Source organism: Sorex fumeus, unplaced genomic scaffold (genome assembly GCF_029834395.1).
Source record: "Sorex fumeus unplaced genomic scaffold, SorFum_2.1 ptg000015l, whole genome shotgun sequence".
Classification (NCBI taxonomy): Eukaryota; Metazoa; Chordata; class Mammalia; order Eulipotyphla; family Soricidae; genus Sorex; species Sorex fumeus.
The window spans coordinates 19081547-19095609 of NW_026606072.1; the positions used below are offsets into that span (position 1 = coordinate 19081547).

Consider the following 14063-nt stretch of genomic DNA (forward strand, 5'->3'; position numbering starts at 1 on the left):
GAGAAGACACTTATTCAACACACAGTCAATACTTTAGGAGCAGCTTAGATGAGAGCATATGGACTTGTACTTTTTGGAGATCCAGTATCACTTAGGGTGGGCCCAGAAAAAAAGAAGGCTACTAACAATCCATAAGATGCTTAGGACTGGACACTTTTAGGTAGATGTTTATTAGTTCTTTGAATGTATGTAGACTTGTTTAAAATGTATTTTTGATAATACTGAAAAAGTAAAAATACAGTTTAAAAGATCTTCACATGGAAACAGGTCAGCCAAAGAGAAAGCTAGCCCAATCTGGAGACCCCAGTGAGCTTCTGGCTCTGAGACTCAGAAGTTGAGGTTGGCAGCCACAATGGAAGATGAGTGAGAGCAAGAAAAAATGGGAAGGAGGGAGGGGATTCTAATACTTAGGTCTTTCTCATGGTAGTCTCAGTGAGATGTAATTGTGTGTGTGTGTGTGTTACTTTTTTACTTTAGGAAAAATCAAAACTAAATGATCCCTAAAGAAAGTTAGCTATTTGAATCTGTGGGATAGCAACTCTAAATGTGACACATTTCAAAAGGGGTGCTCGTGGATTTCCTGGGTTACCCAGTTTTGCAGGAAAGTTCTGGAGAAGAAACAAATGTACGCTTTCACAAATGATCTCAAAGAATGCCATCTCAAAGAGAAACAGGAAGTACTTTAACCATTGAGGGTGGTCTGAGGGAAAATATTTATATATTTTTTTAAAAAATTATGTTCGTATGAATCATCCTCTTGAGAAAGGAGTTTAATGGTGTTTGAATAAAGGTATAACAATATGAGGTTTAAATATTCCATGGCATGCTAAATTTATTGTTAATATTAATAATCAAAGCATAAGAAAATCCTAGAAAAGTTTAGCCATTGTAAATTTGTAAAATGTCAAAAGTAAGCTAAAGGGAATTTATTTAGATGTAAGTCCAGTGACTTAGTTGAGTTTTAAATTTAAATTACTACATGCTATTTTAGGAGGTTTGGGAAAGGGTTCATTTTCATCAGGAAATGTTAGCTCTAGTGTATATTTCATTATCCTTTTTAAACTTGGTTGATAAGTAGGATTAGGAGTATATGTGGAGGCATCAGCACAAAGTAGGCCTATTGGACTAGTTTGTTAGGAAATATTTGCAAATGTGTTTTATTTGTAGTGAAGAATTATTTAAGAATCATTTCACTGTTTATTTACATTTTTATTCTCAAAACTTGCTTATAAAGTTGTGAATGAGTGTGTGGGAGGGCCTTTGAATGTAAGCTGAATAAGTTGTTAGAATTTGTCTGAAGAGTAAGTTTATTATTGTTCAGTAAAAAGCAAGACACAGCTGTTCTGAGTACATTCTACTTGAAAGTTATTAAAACCATTTATTCAATGAATAAGAACTCTTTCTTACATATTAAAGAATAGGTTCCTCAAATTAAGTTTATGCTAACTTTTTGACAGCTTCTTTTGTCAAAACAGGCCAGAATATTTATTTCTTTGCCTTATACTTTTGGTTTACTTGTGTCTTAGAACTTTCCTTCGCTAGAGAGTCCCTATGTATTAACCCATTCTATAGAGGCAAAATAAATAAATAAATAAATACATAGCAAAAGAAAAAAGAAAAATACGAAGTTTTCTATTGTCTGTTGATGCTCTAAGTTTGCTGTTGAGCAAAGATTTGAGGTTGCAGAATTGCTATTTGAGAAGCTTTCTCACACGGCTTATGATGAATACTAAATTAGAGCATATGTTGTCTTTCCTGTTTTGTATAATTTTCTCTTCCTGGATTTTAACATTTTAAATGTATAAGCCTTGCCATCAAAGAACTGAGTGCTTCTGTGAAATGTTTAGGTTCTGCAAGAAACTTTGTGTGTTTGGGCTCATGATAGAGCAATCACTACATTTCAGTTGTTAGTGTATTGCTTCATATTATATATGTTATTATAGTGGTAGGGCATTTGCCTTGCATGCGGCCAACATGGCTGACCCGAGTTCGATTCCTTCGCCCCTCTCGGAGAGCCCAGCAAGCTACCGAGAGTATCTCGCCCGCACGGCAGAGCCTGGCAAGCTACCCGTGATGTATTCGATATGCCAAACACAGTAACAACGAAGTCTCCAATGGAGACGTTACTGGGTCCGCTTGAGCAAATCGATGAACAATGGGAGGACAGTGACAGTGACAAAATTCCTTTAAAATAAGAATTAAAAATCCACATTTTAAAATATGAGAGAAATGTTAGGTATGATATTAAAAAATACATTAATGTAATAGATCAATACTCTTTTAAAATAAGTGTGCAAAACACTGAAAACCTTGACTTTCACCAGTGTGCAATGAAATCAAGATGCATGCACTTCAGGGAGTGAGATTCCTTAAAGATCTGTTGTGTTTCCCTGGAGCCCAAGCAAACTCCAAATGGGGGTGCAGTGACTGTGGAACAGTAGCTAGGATGGGTCAGGGCTTGCCTCTGCTCCTGACTCTGTAGTCACTATTGGCCTGAATAGCAGCAGAAAAATCAAAGTGAAAAAATCACATTAGTTCTCATCTCACTTGCAGATAGATTTTCTAGCTTCCCAGTGCTGTGCAATTGGGCCATCTTTGTGCTGATCATTCCAACTGCTAGGACATTCCAACTGTCTATTCCAAGATTCAGTGTTTCATAAGATTGGTCTACACCATCTTAGAACATGCAACTTAAAATTATATACATAGTACAGTATCAACACACTGTGTTCATTTGTAAAAACAAACTAGACAATTTTAAAAACACAAGAAAATAAGTAGAAAATCTGAGATTTTTCTTTTAGCACTTCAATAGAATATCCTGGCAAATGAAAATAAAAAGAGCATGCCATGGTCAGTGGTCTCCAAGAAGGTCCGACCTTATTCCATACTGAAGAGAAACTAGGCTGCCATATTTGCCACATGATAACTATTTCAGAAATGAATGATAGATGGATGGATGGATAAAATGATAGATTAGTGGATGGGTAGATGAGTGAGTAGGAGGATGGATGGGGAAAGAAATGGAGGCATGAATGGTTCACTAGATGAATGAATGAGCAAATGGAGGAATGAATGAATGAATAAATGATCAAATGGAGGAACGAATGAATAAATGAAGCAAGTAACAGGTCTGTGTCTCCAGCAAAGTAACAATGATGAAGAGGCAAAGGGTCTGTCCTCCATGTTCACCTGCCAGCTTTTTCTTGGATGGCTATTCTGCCAAATGGGACAATAATGGGTTGAAAACTGAGTTCATTCCCATTCTGTAGACTGTCTCTGTATTTTGGTCATTGTTTCTTTTGAGGTGCAGAAGATTCTTAGTTTAAGATAATCCCATTTGTCTATCTCTGTTTTCACTTGCTTGGCCAATGGCGTGACATCTTTGAAGATACCATTAGCTTCAATGTCATGGAGGGTTTTGCCAACTTTGTCTTCAATGTACCTTATGGTTTCTGGTCTGATGTTGAGGTATTTAATCCATTTTGATCTTATTTTTGTACATGGTGTTAGGCAGAGTTCTGAGCCTATTTTTTTGCATGTAGCCGTCCAGTGATGCCAACACAATTTATTAAAGAGGCTTTCCTTACGCCATTTCACATTTCTTGCTCCTTTATCAAAGATTAGATGATCATATGTTTGAGAGGAGATTTCAGCATATTCAGCCCTGTTCCATTGGTTTGCAGCTCTGCCTTTGTTCCAGTACCATGCTGTTCTAATTATTACTGCTTTGTAGTAGAGTTTGAAGTTAGGGAGGTTGATTCCTCCCAAAGACAGTCTACAACGGAATGGGAAAGAATATTCACCAAATACACATCTGACAAGGGGTTGATATCAAGGATATACAAGGTACTGGTTGAACTCCACAAGAAGAAAACATCCAACTCCATCAAAAAATGGGGCGATGAAATGAACAGAAACTTTCCCAAAGAAGAAATCTGAATGGCAAAAAGGCACATGAGAAAATGCTCTATATCATTACTCATCAGGGAGATGCAGATCAAAACAACAATGACATATCATCTCACACCATAGAGATTGGCCCACATCCAAAAGAACAAAAGCAACTGGAACTGGCGTAGATGTGGCGAGAAAGGGACCCTCCTTCACTGCTGGTGGGAATGCCGACTGGTTCAGCCCTTTTGGAAAACAGTATGGATGATTCTCAAAAAATTAGAAATTGAGCTCCCATTTGACCCAGCAATACCACTCCTTGGGAATATGTCCCAGAGAAGCAAAAAAGTATAGTCGAAGTGACATCTGGAATTGTTTGTTCATTGCAGCACTCTTTACAATAGCCAGAAACTGGAAAATACCTGAGTGCCAGAGAACAGATGACTGGTTAAAGAAACTTTGGTACATCTACACAATGGAGTACTATGTAGCTGTTAGAAAAGATGAAGTCATGAAATTTACATACAAGTGGTAAAAGTAAAGTAAAGTAAAGGCCCTCCCGTTGATCATCGATTTGCTCGAGCGGGCCCAGTAACGTCTCCATTGAAGACTTTGTTGTTACTGTGTCTGGCATATCGAATACGTCACGGGGAGCTTGCCAGGCTCTGCCGTGCGGGCGAGATACTCTTGGTAGCTTGCCGGGCTCTCCAAGAGGGGCAGAGGAATCGAACTTGAATTGGCCATGCTGGCTGAGTGCAAGGCAAACGCCCTACCGCTGTGCTATCTACATGGAAAGTATCATGCTAAGCGAAATAAGTCAGAAAGAGAGGGATAGACATACAAAGATTGCATTCATCTGGGGAACATAAAGTAACAAAATAGGAGTCTAACACCCAAGAATAGCCGAGATAAGTACCAAGAGGTTTATTCCATGGCTTGCAGGCCAACCGCACATTCTAGGGGAAAATGCAGCTCAGATAGAGAGGGGAATACCAAATAAAGGGTGTTGGGAGGATCCTCCCAGGATGGGAGACGCATGCTGAAAGTAGACTTTAGACCGAACATGATTGCCACTCAATGCCGCTTTTGCAAACCAGAGCACCCAAAAGGAGAGAGAGAACAAAAGGGACTGCCCTGCCACAGAGGCAGGGTGGGATGAGGGAGACGGGGGGTGGGAGGGATACTGGGATCTGTGGTGGTGGAAAACGGGCACTAGTGGAGGGATGGGTACTTAATTGTTGTATAACTGAAGCCCAAGCACAAAGATTTGTAAGTCTACAACTGTACCTCTTGGTTTGTCACTAACAAAAATTTTAAAAAAAAAGGAAAAGAAAACTGAGTTCATGTGTTAGGTGCAGCGACTCTGACAAAGAGGGTTCACTGAGCAGCAGAGGGTCACTTCTCTTGCAGGCACTAGAGGCATCACTAAGCAGGTAGCAAAACTGGAAATGTGTGTGTGTGTTGGGGGCGGGGGTTGGAGAAAGTACAGTGGGTAGGGCATTCGCCTTCTTGCTCATGGTGGAACTCCTGTATCATTGCCAGGTGTAGCCCAAAAACTAAAAAAGGAAAAAAGAGGAAGAAAAAAAGGAGAAGGATGCTTGTGGTTAGTCAATAATGGAAGTAATGAATCTTAATTTTCTGGGAAAAGCAGTTTGGGAGAACTTCTGGTTCCCCCTTTCTTTTGTCCTTGATTTCTCTTCAATATGGAATGACACTGGGCCTCATTGAAGACCTCTGACTTTCGGAGATCCCTAGGAGTCAAAGACCCACATATGCATTTTAACATCACACAGACATTTGGAGGGAAATTCAAAATTCTTAATTACCTATAAGTTAATACTTGTCATTAATGTAAGGCTTCGCTTTAAGCAGATGCAATGGTTTTCAAACTTTAGCCAGAGGTCCTGCTAAAACACCAACTGTTGATTTAGTGTGTCTTATGTGAGGTTCAGGAGTTTCATTTAAGCAATCCTCCAACTAGTGTAAATGTTATGTCTGGGGAAACACATTTGGTGAATCATGACTGGAAGGAATTCTGGAATTCTTGACAAAGGAGGTAAATTGAGGTAGGATAAAAAATCAATGACTAGGGGCCTTCTGAAGGAATATATTGATGTATTTTTTAAAGCAGTTGTTTTACTTTTCCTGTTTGAAGATTCACAACTGCTGAAGTAGTGAGGAATGTTGAAATATTAGTGGGGAGATGTCTGGAACAAGCAGAAGATCATAAAATGATGGAGGTGGAGGTCTAAAAAACTTAGGAAGTCATCAAGGAGCCCATGGTCTCAAATGGAAAAAGAAAACATTCCAAAGGGTTGTTAGTGGGGCCTTGTGTAAAGGTGTCAGCTTGAACTGAGGGTAGGAGATCAGCAGAGACATGGGGAGGTCAGGATGGGAACCTGAATGGAGGTGTCAAAAAGAGCACGGCTGGGAGCTCTTTTCCAGAAGATCATCTGGGAATGACAGATGGGAGTCTGCAACTAAAAGTCCTTTTTTCTTTCTTTCTTTTTTTTTCTTTTTGGTCACACCCAGGGATGCACAGGGGTTACTCTGGCTCTGCACTCAGGAATTACTCCTGGCGGTGCTCGGGGAACCATATGGGATGCTGGGAATCGAACTCGTGTTGGCCACATACAAGACAAACACCCTACCCTCTGTGCTATCACTCGAGTCCCAAAAGCCCTCTTTTCTAGAAGAGCACTGTTTTCTTCTCTTCTGATCCCAAGATTAGACACAGCCTCATCTCAGGGTTTTCAGTCAGAAAAGGAGATAAAGACTCGGTGAAGCAAGGAGAATTTGATATGCTTTTATAAATCCATTTTATAAAATTGTGCTTACGTAGAGTTTTGAGACATGACTTTTATAAGGATTTATTTTGAAATGCTCCACACCTTCTTCCTAGAAAGTATAGGAGAGTAGGAATATCTGAGATAGTGAGGTTGAGAGGACCTTTATAAAATTGTATTAGTGAAAATTCTACAAATCACTGTACCGTTTTCTGCTATTTCATTTTTTAAAATGAAAATGCTAATATTTTAAATTTATCTACCCAACAATAATCTCAATACCCTGAATAATTAAAATTATTTTACTGCATCTTAAAATACGCATACTATTTTTTTTTTTTTGCTTTTTGGGTCACACACATTATGCACATGGGTTACTCCTGGCTCTGCACTCAGGAATTACTCCTGGTGGTGCTCAGGGGACCAAATGGGATGCTGGGAATTGAACCCTGGTCCATTGCATGCAAGGAAAATGCCCTACCCGCTGTGCTATCGCTCCAGCCCCAATATGCATACTATTAAAATTCATATTTTTACACACATTTATACAAATATGTAAAAATTTAACAAAAATATTTCATGCAAAATTCTATTTTCATAAATTTAATCATGAAATAATTATTTAGAATAGGGAACATGAAATAAGAATAGGGAAGTTCTTTAGATGTATAAAAATACATCTACAAAAATGTGGCAATAGTTTGTAGGACTGAAAAATTATGAATAATATGAAAATGTTATTGATAAGTTACCAGTTAAGGAAAGGACAGGAAGAATTGAGATTTGACTATAATTTAGGTTCTGAAAATGAGAAGATGCATATGTAGTGACTGATGGAGAACAGCCCCCTTCTAACCTTGTTCCTTCTGATTGTGCCCCTAAGCTGATGCCTTGACTTCCTACTGACACGATTTTCACCCTGGCCCCTTGAGAATACCCTGGAGACCCATAGGGAGGCCACTAGCTCCCATTTGAGAAAGGATGTAAAGGTAAAGGCCCTCCCGTTGATCATCGATTTGCTCGAGCGGGCCCAGTAACGTCTCCATTGGAGACTTTGTTGTTACTGTGTCTGGCATATCGAATATTCTCGGTAGCTTGCCGGGCTCTCCGAGAGGGGCGGAGGAATCGAACTGGGGTCGGCCATGTTGGCTGCTTGTAAGGCGAACGCCCTACCCGCATTGGGGATAAGTTTATTCAATTTCAGAAGGGGAGAATTGCACCTGAGATACTAGATCACTAACTGAGGTAAAAGGTAAAGGTAAAGGCCCTCCCGTTGATCGTCGATTTGCTCGAGCGGGCCCAGTAACGTCTCCATTGGAGACTTTGTTGTTACTGTGTCTGGCATATCCAATACTCTCGGTAGCTTGCCGGGCTGTACCAGAGTAATCAGTGCTCAGAGAGGGTCAGGTATCCTGGCTGCAGACAGACCATACCTGGTCTTCCCTCAACCTCCTTTTGGTGAAGATCCTTCCAGGGTTTCATGAGTCTTCTCTTTAGAGCAGTTGTATTTTTTTCAAATGGCACTTTTTAGCAGATATCTTTAAAACATTTACCATAGCTTTCTTAGAAACACTCATCTTTGTTTAGCATGGCTAGTTTATTTATTTCATAAGATGTCATTAAGAGCAGAGACAAATGGGCACACATGGGCTTGGAAACAAATGCAACAGACTCTTGGTAGCTTTTATTTGATGGATGGACATATAGGAGTGCAGGACTATCCCAGACAGAGTTTGATCTGGCTGTATCCTCAGTGTCCCAGGATGCCAGCCGGAGTGTGGTAATTGGTGAGGATGCAACTTACCATGATTTCAGTGGTGGCAGCTTGGGAGCATTTTTAGTAAAATTTCAGTGAAAAAAAGCACATAACAATGCCATATGAATAATCAGATTTGTTTCATATAAAGGAATTAAAATTGAAAATAAATAAAAATATTAACAGTGAACAATAGCATAGCAAATTCTTGTCATTCTTAGCTATTTTCTGAATAACTGCATTTAAAAAATGCAGTATATTTAAACACCTGAAAACAAAGGAGTGACCTGCTACATAAATGGTGACTTTGGGACATAATCCTATATTTTTTATTTTTTTCAGATTTTAGTAGTTCTCAGATGTGTTTGTCATCTTGGTACTTTGTTAGATGTGGAAAATAGGTTTCAAACTAAGAAAATGTAGAAAATTATAGCTTTATTGCAAATATTATAAACATGAAGCACATTTTCATACATTGTGTCTCTTTTCCAGAACAAATCTTCAGTCTAATAGAATCAAAATCAGTGAAGTGTAGAGAAAAATCTCTAGATTATAGCGTGCATTTTAAATGACAATTTACCTTTTGCACCTATGCAAGTTAATGTTATTTGCTTAAAGGGTGGGGGGCAGAGAGGGGTAGGGTGGAATTTAGGCCACTAGGGTTTCGAAAGTATTTCCTGACACCTGTGAAGTTGGTAAATATTTCCTGTTTTTATTGTGTCTAGAGAAAACAGGAATTAACAACTTGGAAGTGATTATTGAACAAACATGTGAATGCCTCTACTTAGGCACCTCCTCATATGAAGTTTAATTTTTTTAAAATCTATCATATTTCACTAAGGGTAAGAAGTGATTACCATAATCATCTGATGATTGAATACTGGAAGACATAGCCAGGAGAAATGGCACTTAGTTATGGGACTGGACTCTGCCTTGCCAAATCATATGTTTTCAAAAGTAACTAAAATGAACAACTGGGCAATGAACATTCTATCAATGACTATGCTAACTTAAACAGAAATGCTTATGTATTATCTTAATACTGTGGAAGGAACCCAGAGGTTTTGAGTCAGAAGAGGCTGGGATGAACTCAGAGGAATTCACTAGTTGTTGACTTCAGATGTTTAACCACACTGCCCTGTGCATCCTGTGTGTAAAGTTTGAAAGTAGCTTATGTGCAAAGGTGAAGGCTCTCTGCACTTGTCCCACAAGTGCCTCTCCATCCTATCACTGTGCCTGACTTATCTCTCCAACCAATGGCAGATGAGTATTACCATAGAGCCGACCTCATTCTTCTTATGAGATTTCAAGTGTCCATTCATTGCAGTAATGCCTAAATATTTAAAATGTTTTCACATTTTCTGTCAAAGGTGAATAAAGTTAAACTGTTGAAGAAAATGGGCTGACTTTTTAACATACAGATGTAAAAAAAAAGGTTCATGGCAATCAGTGAAATTCAATTAATAGCATTTGAAACTCTCTCACAATTCTACAAAAGAAGTGACTATTTTAAAAGAACCCGTAACAGTGTTCTATTTAAATCTCCAAACAATTATTAGCATGCCCCTGGAAAAAAAAAGGTGCAATTCTCTTCAGGAGAATGCAAGAGAGTCTGTCTCACAGATGTGGCACACTTCCCTGTGGGGTATTTTTAGTTTTCTATTCCTGCCTTTTATTTTGGGACTTGGCCCGCTTCCTTTGTAGTTTCCCCTTAATTTGTTCATACTTTTCCCCCCTTATATAATACATCTTAAGCTGCCTTTTCTTTTAACCTCTCAAAGGAAATCAAGGAATGTTGGCTAGCTCAGGAGCTCCTGCTAGCCTTGGCACCGGCTGAGTTCTTGGTTTGAAAACAACCTAGGAAATGTGGGATCGGGAAATGTGGGATCGAGCTTGACTTTCTAGTTATTTAATGAAACAGAGCTCTGGAGGGATCTGAGAACAGAGATCAGAAGATTTTTACACCTTTCTCTCTCACTTTCTCTCTCCCTCTCTCATGAAATTGTTTCATGGCTTGCAGAATCTGGAGAAAATTGAAAATGTGGTCTATTTTTGATAAATGTATTCAAAAGCAAAATTTATTTGAAAAAATAAGAGAGAGTCTACTTGGTCTTGTTTAGGGTTATTTAACCTCTCATCTCCAAACAGTTACACAGTCTGGTTGAAGGAAAATTCATTTTTCCCACAGTTGATGGAAATAGGCTAAAACTCTGAACACTGAAATACCTAGTTTAAAGATTCACAGAAATTGTGGGGACAGGACAAACAGAAACACACAGATGTACAATGTAATTACATGTGGAAAAATTTGATTATTCACATTATGAGATTGTAGAAGGGAGTGACTTGGAGAACCAAGAAACTCACAATGTGATCTTGGGGAATTAGAAAGCAGAGGTCCAGCCTAGATAATTGTATTATTATTTATTTGAAGAGATCCCACAGATATGTTCATTTGTGGGTTGATGAGAGCTTCTTGATAGCTGGAACTGAGAACTGGCCAGTTTAGATGGAACCAGCTGGGCAGCTAATGGTTGTGGTGTGGAAGGCAGAAAGCAGTCACTTGCTGACTAACCCCTTTTTTCTCCAAGTCTTACCATTAAATTTTAATTAAAAATGTAATTAAAAATTTAATTTTTCCTAAAAATATTTAAAAGATTTATTTTAGGTAACATTAATACCATACTACTAATGCTCTCTTTTTGCTTTTTGGGGAAAGTCACACCCATTGATGCTCAGGGGTTACTCCTGGCTCTACACTCAGGTACTTGTGGGACCATATGGGATGCTGGGAATTGAACCCAGGTCAGCCGTGTACAAGGCAAACGCCCTACCCACTGTACTATCACTCTGGCCCCTACTCATGCTTTTGATATTGATGTACAAAGTTAATGACCTCTTCCCACATAGTGCTCCCTCACTGGTTTTGTAAACTAAGGCCAAGAGTTTGTTATTGTTTGATACTGCCAATTCCCTTGTTTTCTTTTTTTATCTTCTACAGATGAGTGAGATTATTTGGATTGTCTCCAGATGTTTGCTAAACATGACTATTGATTTCTTAAAGGATTTACTTGGTGTTTAAGACAACAAAATATTATCCATAATTGCTTTGAGGCAGAAATTTAACATGAATGACTTTCTTCTTTTGATGTACACTTTTGAAAACTCTTCTTTTCCCTCTTACCTAAATGGATACAGACTGTCTCTCTCTCTCTCTCTCTCTATATATATATATATAGAGAGAGAGAGAGAGAGAGCGTGAATGAGGTAAATGAGATAATATGTTAACATATGGGGGTTCTGAATAAAGGATATATGGAAATATATATTTATTTATTATTTATTATTATTATTATATTTATTATTTATTTATTCTTGAGATGTTTCTATAAATTGAAAATTTATACTAAAATGTTTAGGAAAAACATAAAACACTGATATATTTTATTTCCTTTCCCATGGCTTTTGTTTTTCTGTCTCTTTCGTTCTGTTACATCTCTTGTCATTGCAACAAGGAGTTTGACATGACACCTGTTCCTAACTTTGAATATTGTAAGGACGATGCTCAGGACTGTAACCACCCATTGCTGCTGAGGGCAGTTATAAACATCAGAGACCAAAAATACATTACTCTTGGCTCATTTTCTTTGTGTCTCTTGAAATGACACGTCTTGTGTGTATGTAGTCAGCTCTTGTTATGCTGTGGGAAAAGTTTTTCCCTTTATGACTCGAAAACAGGACCTTGTTATTCTGAAAAAGCAGAATGCATCCTCATTCCACACAAACAATGTGACCCTGTCCTGGAGCCAGGCCAAGGTTTTCTATGAATAGAACTGAGCAAAGGCAGTGTTAGAAACGTGTAGAATTCACGTGGTGATCCTGGATGCCTAATTCCAAGGAAGGAAATACTTTACCTGTGCCTCGAAGGTGGAAATGAGCAAAAGCATTCTTTCTGGCCCTTTTACTCTTCACTGGGCCTGAGTTTCTCAGTGAGCATAGCATGTATCCCCATGGTTGAGAGGATGTGAAACACTGGTGCCTGTCTTCTGAGACGTGCTCACTTAGATCTGTTTGCTCAGAAGTAAGAGAATATACATTATCAAGAAGCCCTTTGCATTGTCAATAGCATAAAATAGAGAAAAGCTGTTTGTTCAACTCACACTGTGCTCCGCAAGCACAATGCTTTTGTTTAGACTTGTTTGGTTACTAGGAATAGAAACCCTCTATCATGGAACTTATGTTGGGGGCAAAAAAGAGGTGAGCGCATGATATTCTGAGAATATAGGTATTTTAGATATTATGGCTTGTCTTATGGGAATTAGGGAGGACCTAAAATGAAGACAACTCTGTTATCTCCCCTGTGGCCAATAATGTTGGAATTCTGCTTAATCTAATCTAATTCTTTATGCCTGGCCAATTCTCCTTTCTGTTAATAAGCTTTGATGTAACATAGCAATAATAATAATAATAAAATAATAATACAATACCAAAGGTAGCTAATACTTATTGAGTATTTTACATAATCTTTGTTATAATCACTTTACATGTATTAATCACTTAGTTCTCACAACACCCACATAAGATAGTCACGAGTTTTTATTTATTTATTTTTATTATTTTTATTTATTTATTTAGTTTTTATTAGTGAAACACCATGAGGTACAATTATAGACTTACAAATTTTTGTACTTGGGTTTCAATTATACAATGATCAAGTACCCATCCCTCCACCAGCGCCCATCCTCCACCACCACGGGTCCCATCATCCCTCCCATCCCCATCCCCCACATCCACCCTGCCTCTGTGGCAGGGCATTCTCTTTTGCTCTCTCTCTCTCCTTTTGGGTCCTGTGGTTTGCAAGAGAGGCGTTGAATGGCAATCATGTTTGGTCTATAGTCTACTTTCAGCATGCTTCTCCCACCCTGGGAGGATCCTCCCAACACCCTTTATTTGGTGCTCTCTTCTCTATCTGGGATTTTCCTTAGCACAGCGGGTAGGGCGTTCGCCTTACAAGCGGCCAACATGGCCGACCCGAGTTCGATTCCTCTGCCCCTCTCGGAGAGCCCGGCAAGCTACCGAGAGTATTCGATATGCCAGACACAGTAACAACAAAGTCTCCAATGGAGACGTTACTGGGCCCGCTCGAGCAAATCGACGATCAACGGGAGGGCCTTTACCTTTTACCTTTTACCTCTCTATCTAAGCTTCCTTTTCCCCTAGCAAGTGATAGTCACTATTTTAATTTGTTTTTAATTTAAATTTTTTAATTGAACCACCATGAGATAGAGCATGACAAAATTGTTCATGATTGTATTTCAGTCATACAATGTTCCAACTGATAAGAACAGATACTACACTTGATCTTAGCCAGAAGGCTGAGAAGCGACCCCTCTCGGAGAGCCCGGCAAGCTACCGAGAGTATTCGATATGCCAGACACAGTAACAACAAAGTCTCCAATGGAGACGTTACTGGGCCCGCTCGAGCAAATTGACGATCAACGGGAGGGCCTTTACCTTTTTACCTTACCTTAATGTTCCAACATCTGTTCCCCCACCAGTGTAATTTCCCAGCACCAGTGTCCCTAGTTTCCTTCTCACCCCTTAAAGCCATCACCCCCACCAGCCTG

The 14063-nt window shown here is 38.9% G+C and overlaps 1 pseudogene; it reads right to left on the reverse strand.

Annotated features, from left to right (window-relative positions):
- Positions 1–13713: 13713 nt before the first annotated feature.
- On the reverse strand, positions 13714–13823 carry LOC130021457 (uncharacterized; annotated as a pseudogene).
- Between the last annotated feature and the right edge of the window lie 240 nt (positions 13824–14063).